The sequence below is a fragment of the Miscanthus floridulus genome, chromosome 7, assembly GCF_019320115.1.
Source record: "Miscanthus floridulus cultivar M001 chromosome 7, ASM1932011v1, whole genome shotgun sequence".
NCBI classification, from domain to species: Eukaryota; Viridiplantae; Streptophyta; class Magnoliopsida; order Poales; family Poaceae; genus Miscanthus; species Miscanthus floridulus.
The window spans coordinates 12,211,842-12,218,942 of NC_089586.1; the positions used below are offsets into that span (position 1 = coordinate 12,211,842).

Genomic DNA, 7,101 nt, shown 5'->3' on the forward strand with positions numbered 1-7,101 from the left:
TCAAAGCAGCAGCATCCTCATGTAGTCCTCAAGGACCGGGAGCCTCTGCTCCTTGTTATACATGTACATGACGCTGACCATCCTGGCGGCGTTCAGGCAGGCCTGCGCGAAGCACGACCAGAAGGCCCTCCTCGAGAAGCACTCCCGGTTGAGCTCCTGCCACTCCTTCGCGATCAGCCTGTGCATGTGTTCTTCCACGTCGCCGGCGGCAGCAGCAGGGTGCTCCGTCAGGTACAGCTCCCTGTATGACCCATCCAATCCTTCCTGTGATTCATCCTGCAAATTTTAAATCGTCCACCAAGCAAGATGAGCTTATTTCAGCACGTAGTGATAGGTGATTTATCTCTCCTACTACTACTCTACTAGCTACTCATTCTTATAATTAAGTTACATGTACTAATTATCATATACTCTCAGAAAATAGATTAATGTTGAATTATGTTATTTTAAAAAGTATTACAATCATTCTGACCTTGGCACTACCCATGTCATCCCAAAAGTCTGAGGATTTTGGACGCACTGAGGGATGCTGTCAGTGAGCTCTGCAGCATTACAACTCACTGCATGGTGATGCCCTAGAAGGAAGAGTATGTGCACAAATGCGAGCGGCACTCCTGAAGTGATGACACCATTTCTCTGGTACTCATCTGCGGAAGGGACCTGATCGGTTGCTAGCCATTTCGCCTCAACCATGAACCCATCAAACAGCACTGCCCACTGCAAAAAAAAAAGTAGTAATTGATTCTTCTGTGGTTATTAACAATAATGGCAGAAGCAAATATTCTGAATCTTCTTCTCCATTCAGTACCCTCGTAATTAAGTTAGATTCAGTAACTAGGAATCATATATAGCTACATCTACAACATCTTTCTGAGAATCATATAGGTTGACAACATTTTGATATAATTGATTTTACCATCCAAATAAAATCCTGGAGATATTATATATGTGTGTGTAACTTACAGCTTTCCTGAGATGATCCACAGGGTTCAGTCCATGCTCTTTCTCAGCCATATCTGCCATCTCATTTGTAACTGTGTAAAGAGCTTTGTAGCATGATCTCATGAAACAAGGGAGTGAATCAGCAGCTTCCAAATCCCACCTACAAATTGTGTTACATTACTTTTTTTTTGTGCGAAGTAATAAGACAATTACCAATACATACATAAATTCAAATAAATTATATATCTATACGTATCTCACAGATTGTATATGCATGTGGCATTGTTATTTAGCAGAGAAGCATGCATATCAAAGCTTACATTTTGATTGCCTCGGTGAAGAGGGAGAGCTCCTCCATGGTGCCAACAAGGTCAAATATGTCATCCACAACATAGGCAATCGAGATTATCTTTGTGATCTCAACCCTGTATCTGGAGAAAGGAAGGTCCCTCGAGTATAGTCATGGACCATGTGTACCATTTGAGGACCTGGTCCCGGGCCACCGGTATTTCTTGAGCTAACCCTAGATTCATCCACCATCTGCATTGCATGGGTTGGGGTTTCTCTAACAATTAGAATTCATATATATATATTTAGAGAGACTTTTTTTTTACTTGACTCTTAGAAAAAAACAAAAACAAGTAACATCCAATTCTATTAAACTTATTAGCATGTCGATTAGTTAACAAGATAAGAAGTCATCAGGTCAATATATAATCAATAATGTGCATATATAGTACAAGACAAAACACGCATGATGGCTTATCTATGCATAATGTACCTTTTGATCTCTTTCATTTCCATCTGATGCAGCATTTTGTTAAGCTGGAACTCTGCAACTGCTAACTCCTCCATTTCAGCAGTGCTCCTACTGGGCAGGCTCTGCGGGTAGCTGAGGTGGTGCCTTGCCTTGTACTGCATCAGGCTCAGGTGGTAGGGGTGGTCCAGTGACTGCCTCACATACCTCGCAAGGCTGGCACCAGGTTGTTGATGGAAGATGCGAGGTGTTTGGCTGAGAACTCCTTTGCCTTGTGGAGTGCTGCTTTTTCTCCGATGTCCAAGTGCGACATGTCATGAAGGCTTAGGAGCCCCATGGTGTCCTTGCTGAGAGTAAGGCTGAACTCGCCGGCACCGTTGGTGAACCTACCAAGAACGTCATCTGCATTCATGCAGATCCAGAGGGGTCATACAACCATGAACAACAGTATATTTTCTTCCCAATATATACTGAGGTCTATCACGGTTTTTCGTTTTTTAGAAATTTTTTTTTTGAGGAAAACAGGAGAGGCTGCCCCCTACTGAACTTTATTAAAGTTTTTTTAGCCAATATTGCTTTGGTAATGTATATCTAGAGTCATGCCATCTCTATGTAAAACTATAATTTCTGGTTTACTGCCATTGCCGTACTAGTTTCAGTGGGTTTATATATGCACACCTAGAGGGATTCCAGGCGACGGCGACGCCCACGCCCACTCGCACGCACCTATCTTCCTTCTCTCCGGTGTGACTTCCTTCTCCCTGCGCGCGTCTTCCTTCTCTTCAGCGGCGGCAGCGCGTCTTCCTTCTCCCCAACTTTGGCGACCTTAGAAAAAGGAGGGGCCCGAGGGAGGCAGGTCGGCCGGCCAGGCGGTGGGGATGGCGGGAGGGCAGCAAGAGTTCTAGCGGCGGAGGAGGTGGCTGAGCCAAGTCGGGGCGGGGGCGAGGATGGCCATGGCGGTCGCGGGTGGGGGGAGGGGTAGAAGGAGGCCGCCATAGGGTGAGACCCTACTGCGCCACGACGGGGTAGGGGCGAGGTCAAGCGACGTTGTTGCTGAAGATGGGATGAAGATGAAGAATAGTGACCGGCCTGAGGCAGATGACAACACAATGACCATCGGATGTTCATCCTACGGTGGAAATCCTTATATATATGCCTATGTTTTGGACAGAGTCTATTATTGCCTATGTTGTCTACTTTTTTTGAAAGGTCAGCAGGGGAGGCCCCTACTTGTATATTTTTGTATATGCCTATGTTGTGTGTACTGAGGCAGTGCAGATACAGAACTGCACATGTGGAAAACATTAGCTTGTATCTTTTGAATTTTTCGATGGGGTCTCTACACCATATATATACTTATTAATAATATTACCGACCTGCTGAGACATGATGTCCTCTCTCTCTCATGAGCCTGAATGAGAGGGTTGCATCGAGGAGGTCGTCGCTGTGGAGGAGATCCATACATTTGCTGCTCATGGCGCTCTCGATCTCTTCCTCGAAGTAGTGGTCGATGCAGAGTCGCTTCAGGTTGTCGTCTCCCGTCCGCTCCTTCCACATCCATCAAGATGAAGAGTCTTCCGTACACTCGCGATGCCTTTCTGGTGTGTCAGTGGTGGAGAGTGAGCACACGTTTACTATATGTTTCCAAATCAAATGATGGTGAGACTCTCTCTCTTTTTCTTCTTTGAAAAATCAAAATGATGGTGACACTGTTGGACCTACGACTTGATGCTGACGCGTGCACATGCATGCTCGGCCGATCCCTTGGTCACAAATACTTGACACATTTCATTTTGCATGATCTTCGATATGTGTCTCGAGCCACTTGTGTTTTCTAGGATATATCCTTAAAATCTTTTAAATATATATGATAGATTTTGCAAGCATATATATATATATATATATATATATATATATATATATATATATATATATGCTTGCAAAATCTATCATATATATTTAAAAGATTTTGCTATAATACATATATATATATATATATATGTATTATATATGCTTGCAAAATATATATATATATACTGTTTTGCTATAATACACCTGGGTACATCATGTATATAGAATGCACCCAGGCCGGCGGACGCACCAACTTGGAGCAACCAGCGCGCCCAAGCGAATACATGCATGCATGGAATTTTTTGTTGGTTTGAATCTTTGAAACAAATTTTCTCCTAAACCGTAACCCCGAGTGGCAAACCGTTTGTTGCATTCGACTCAATAAAATATTCTGAGCAAAACTAGATCCAATATGGATATATTTTTTATCCTTTAAACGAGTTGCATGTCAATGTACTACTGATTGCAACTCTGTCTACCACTTAGTTGCAACTAATTATAACTCTGTGTATTATATGCATCTGGTCACTATAATCACGTCAAGTTGCAATTCTGAGTTGCAATCATATCTGAGTAGCAACTGTATTTGAAAAAAAAAACTTCATCAAATACAGCCTTCATTGCAACCAGTGCTAAATACGCTACAGCCAAGTTACAATTGTGTTGTAGAAGTGCTTGCAACTCATAGTACAACATATTGCAATTACGTATTTGAAAAAAAAAACTTCATCAAATACAACCTTCATTGCAACCAGTGCTAAATACGCTACAGCCAAGTTGCAATTGTGTTGTAGAAGTGCTTGCAACTCATAGTACAACATATTACAATTACATATTTGAAAAAAAAACTTCATCAAATACAGCCTTCATTGCAACCAGTGCTAAATACGCTACAGCCAAGTTGCAATTGTGTTGTAGAAGTGCCTGCAACTCATAGTACAACATATTACAATTACGTATTTGAAAAAAAAAACTTCATCAAATACAGCCTTCATGGATCTCGTTTTGTTAAGCATATTTTTTCAACAACCTACTTCAAACAGAACTAAAATCGGATATATGGTTTAGAAGATATCGAATTTTTTTTGTTTTGAATCAACAAAAGATTTCCTGCATGCATGCCTCCTGGTCGGTGGGTTAAGCAGTTAGGTGGCATCACGTAGTTGGTTGTCTCCATTTAGTTTTGCATGCAGGAGCGTGGACTTACCTCGCGCTCGCGTGTCGGGTGCACTCGCTTCACAGAATGCACCCAGATGCATTTTAGCCCCGTCCTATATATATATATATATATATATATATATATATATATATATATATATATATATATATATATATATATATATATATATATATATATATATATATATATATATATATATATATATATATATATATATATATATATATATACTGGCTATAAAAATAACTTATTCTGTAGCCACTTTGAGTTACGATAATTACTATGTTAATTTATGAGATTATAGTAACTCCTTACTAAGTGATTTACTATAATGTTATGGTAAATATCCCCTTGTGTTATAGTAACCCAGCTATCGTAAATATGTATTGACATTATCGTAAATTAGTATATAAAATTATCGTAAATAAAGATGGCTACATAATAACTTATTTTATAGCTGACTATATATATATATATATATATATATATATATATATAATACATTTCGATGGTAAATAATCGTGTAGTACTTCCTCTGTCTAAAAAAATGATGTTCTAGGATTTCTCATACAGATTAATGGTGAAGAGAAAGGACTCTAGTACCCCTGTTTTGTTACGGAAGATTTCCTTAAAAGAAGTGATGTCATGGCTAAATTTTCCAATTAATATAAAGTGCATTGCTTGGAGATACGCACAGAAAGTACATGTCCAATATGTAGAACAACAAATTTTTTAGGACATTTTTGAATTACAGAACATCAATGTTCTTTCGGACGGAGGGTGTAGCTATTGATGCTCATAGTTTTTAAGGTTTAGCCAAAACTAGCTTGTCCTAAACATCGTTTCATGAAAGAAAAAAGTTTTCCTAGACAACAAAAAAAATTGTGACGGGAGGGAGTATTAGTTAACCAATATAAGTCACTTGTCTAGTGAAAATTAATGGCGGACCCAGAAAAACTTCTCTCTGCATCAGCTCTACGCATGGTGCCATGACAGTGTCAGTATTAGTACGTATATAAATCATGCATGCACTCTATCTAGTGACTCTGTTACTGTTGTGTGTATATACGTGAGCTCTACCTGGAGCTGGACGTCAAGGTCGCTAGTAGTAGGCAGCGGCGTTTTGGTCGCCGCCGGCGAAGGGCGGCTCCGGCTGCCGAGGCGACCACAGCCTCGCCTACCATCCCCGGCCGCCGCCGGCGTAGCGGCGAGATGGAGAAGAGGCTGCACGGCGGTGGGGAAGACATGTGCTGGGGCAGCACCCATTGCCATACCTACCTGTCTGTAAATGATTGAACTACGAATAGTCGAATATGAAACAAGGGGCAACGAGCCAACGACCCGGCGCTACTATATATAGGCAGATACAATTTGCGCTCTCTCGGTAGCAGTAGCATCCGGCAGCGTGACACTAATGCCGACGCCAACGCCCGTCGCTCTCGTTTGTTGGCTGCAAAAATGCAGCGCTGAAGTTCCAGCTCTTCAGCTTCCTGTTGCTCCCAAGGCCCATCGATTCACCAATTCTTGACCCTGCTGCATGTGAACAGATGAGAAAGAAATCATCAACAAATGCTATGTGTAGAAAATATAAATAGAAAGCATCTAAATCTGATGATACGATGAGTTAATGAATAATCGATATCAGAATGAGTTCTGGCAAGTGAAGCTGAATCAAGCTGCTACGTCTACAGATGTGCAAGTCGTTGCTTGGCTCCAAGCTAGCCAGGTAACTGAGTTCAGCTCAAAGCTGAAGACAAAGGCAATCAATCATTCATATGTCAGGCTAAGGTGTGCAGTACAACTGAGAATAGTTGAACTGTATAAATCACATTTCAAGCCACAAATCTTTTGTTGCAAAAATGAACACACATTCTAATTAGCCTGATGAAATTTGTAAGATCAACACACAAGCAAACACAATTTAGCACTATTTAGATCGCACCAAGCAAATGAACCTGCACTCATGGCAAGATGCTGCCGGTGGAGCAAGCATTAAAAAAAGCAAGGGGTGGGTGAACACATTGACGGGTCCCTTGTGATAGGTGGTGCATTTAGGCACGACAATCTAGCTCATAGTGCATAAGAGATTAGTTCTTAACAACAATCATTTGATCACTTCTGAAACAGAAATAAAACCCCAAACGTTTTTTCATAAAACAGTCCACACATCATTAAACAACATGTTTCTCTCATTAAACCAGGCGGTGTGGTGGTACTGAATATTAAGTTTGCAAAAAGGCCAAGCTCACATGTGTTGCTGTGATATTCATCCAGATGAAATGCATGCTGATGGCCACTATATATTCTTTTCGGAAAAATAAAATTAACATGTTTTCAATTAACTAAGAGAAGGAAAATAATTGTGAACTAC

The 7,101-nt window shown here is 40.8% G+C and overlaps 1 pseudogene; it reads right to left on the reverse strand.

The window, feature by feature from the left end:
- LOC136462583 (terpene synthase 2, chloroplastic-like) lies at positions 1 to 6,002 on the reverse strand (annotated as a pseudogene).
- Positions 6,003 to 7,101: the final 1,099 nt, after the last annotated feature.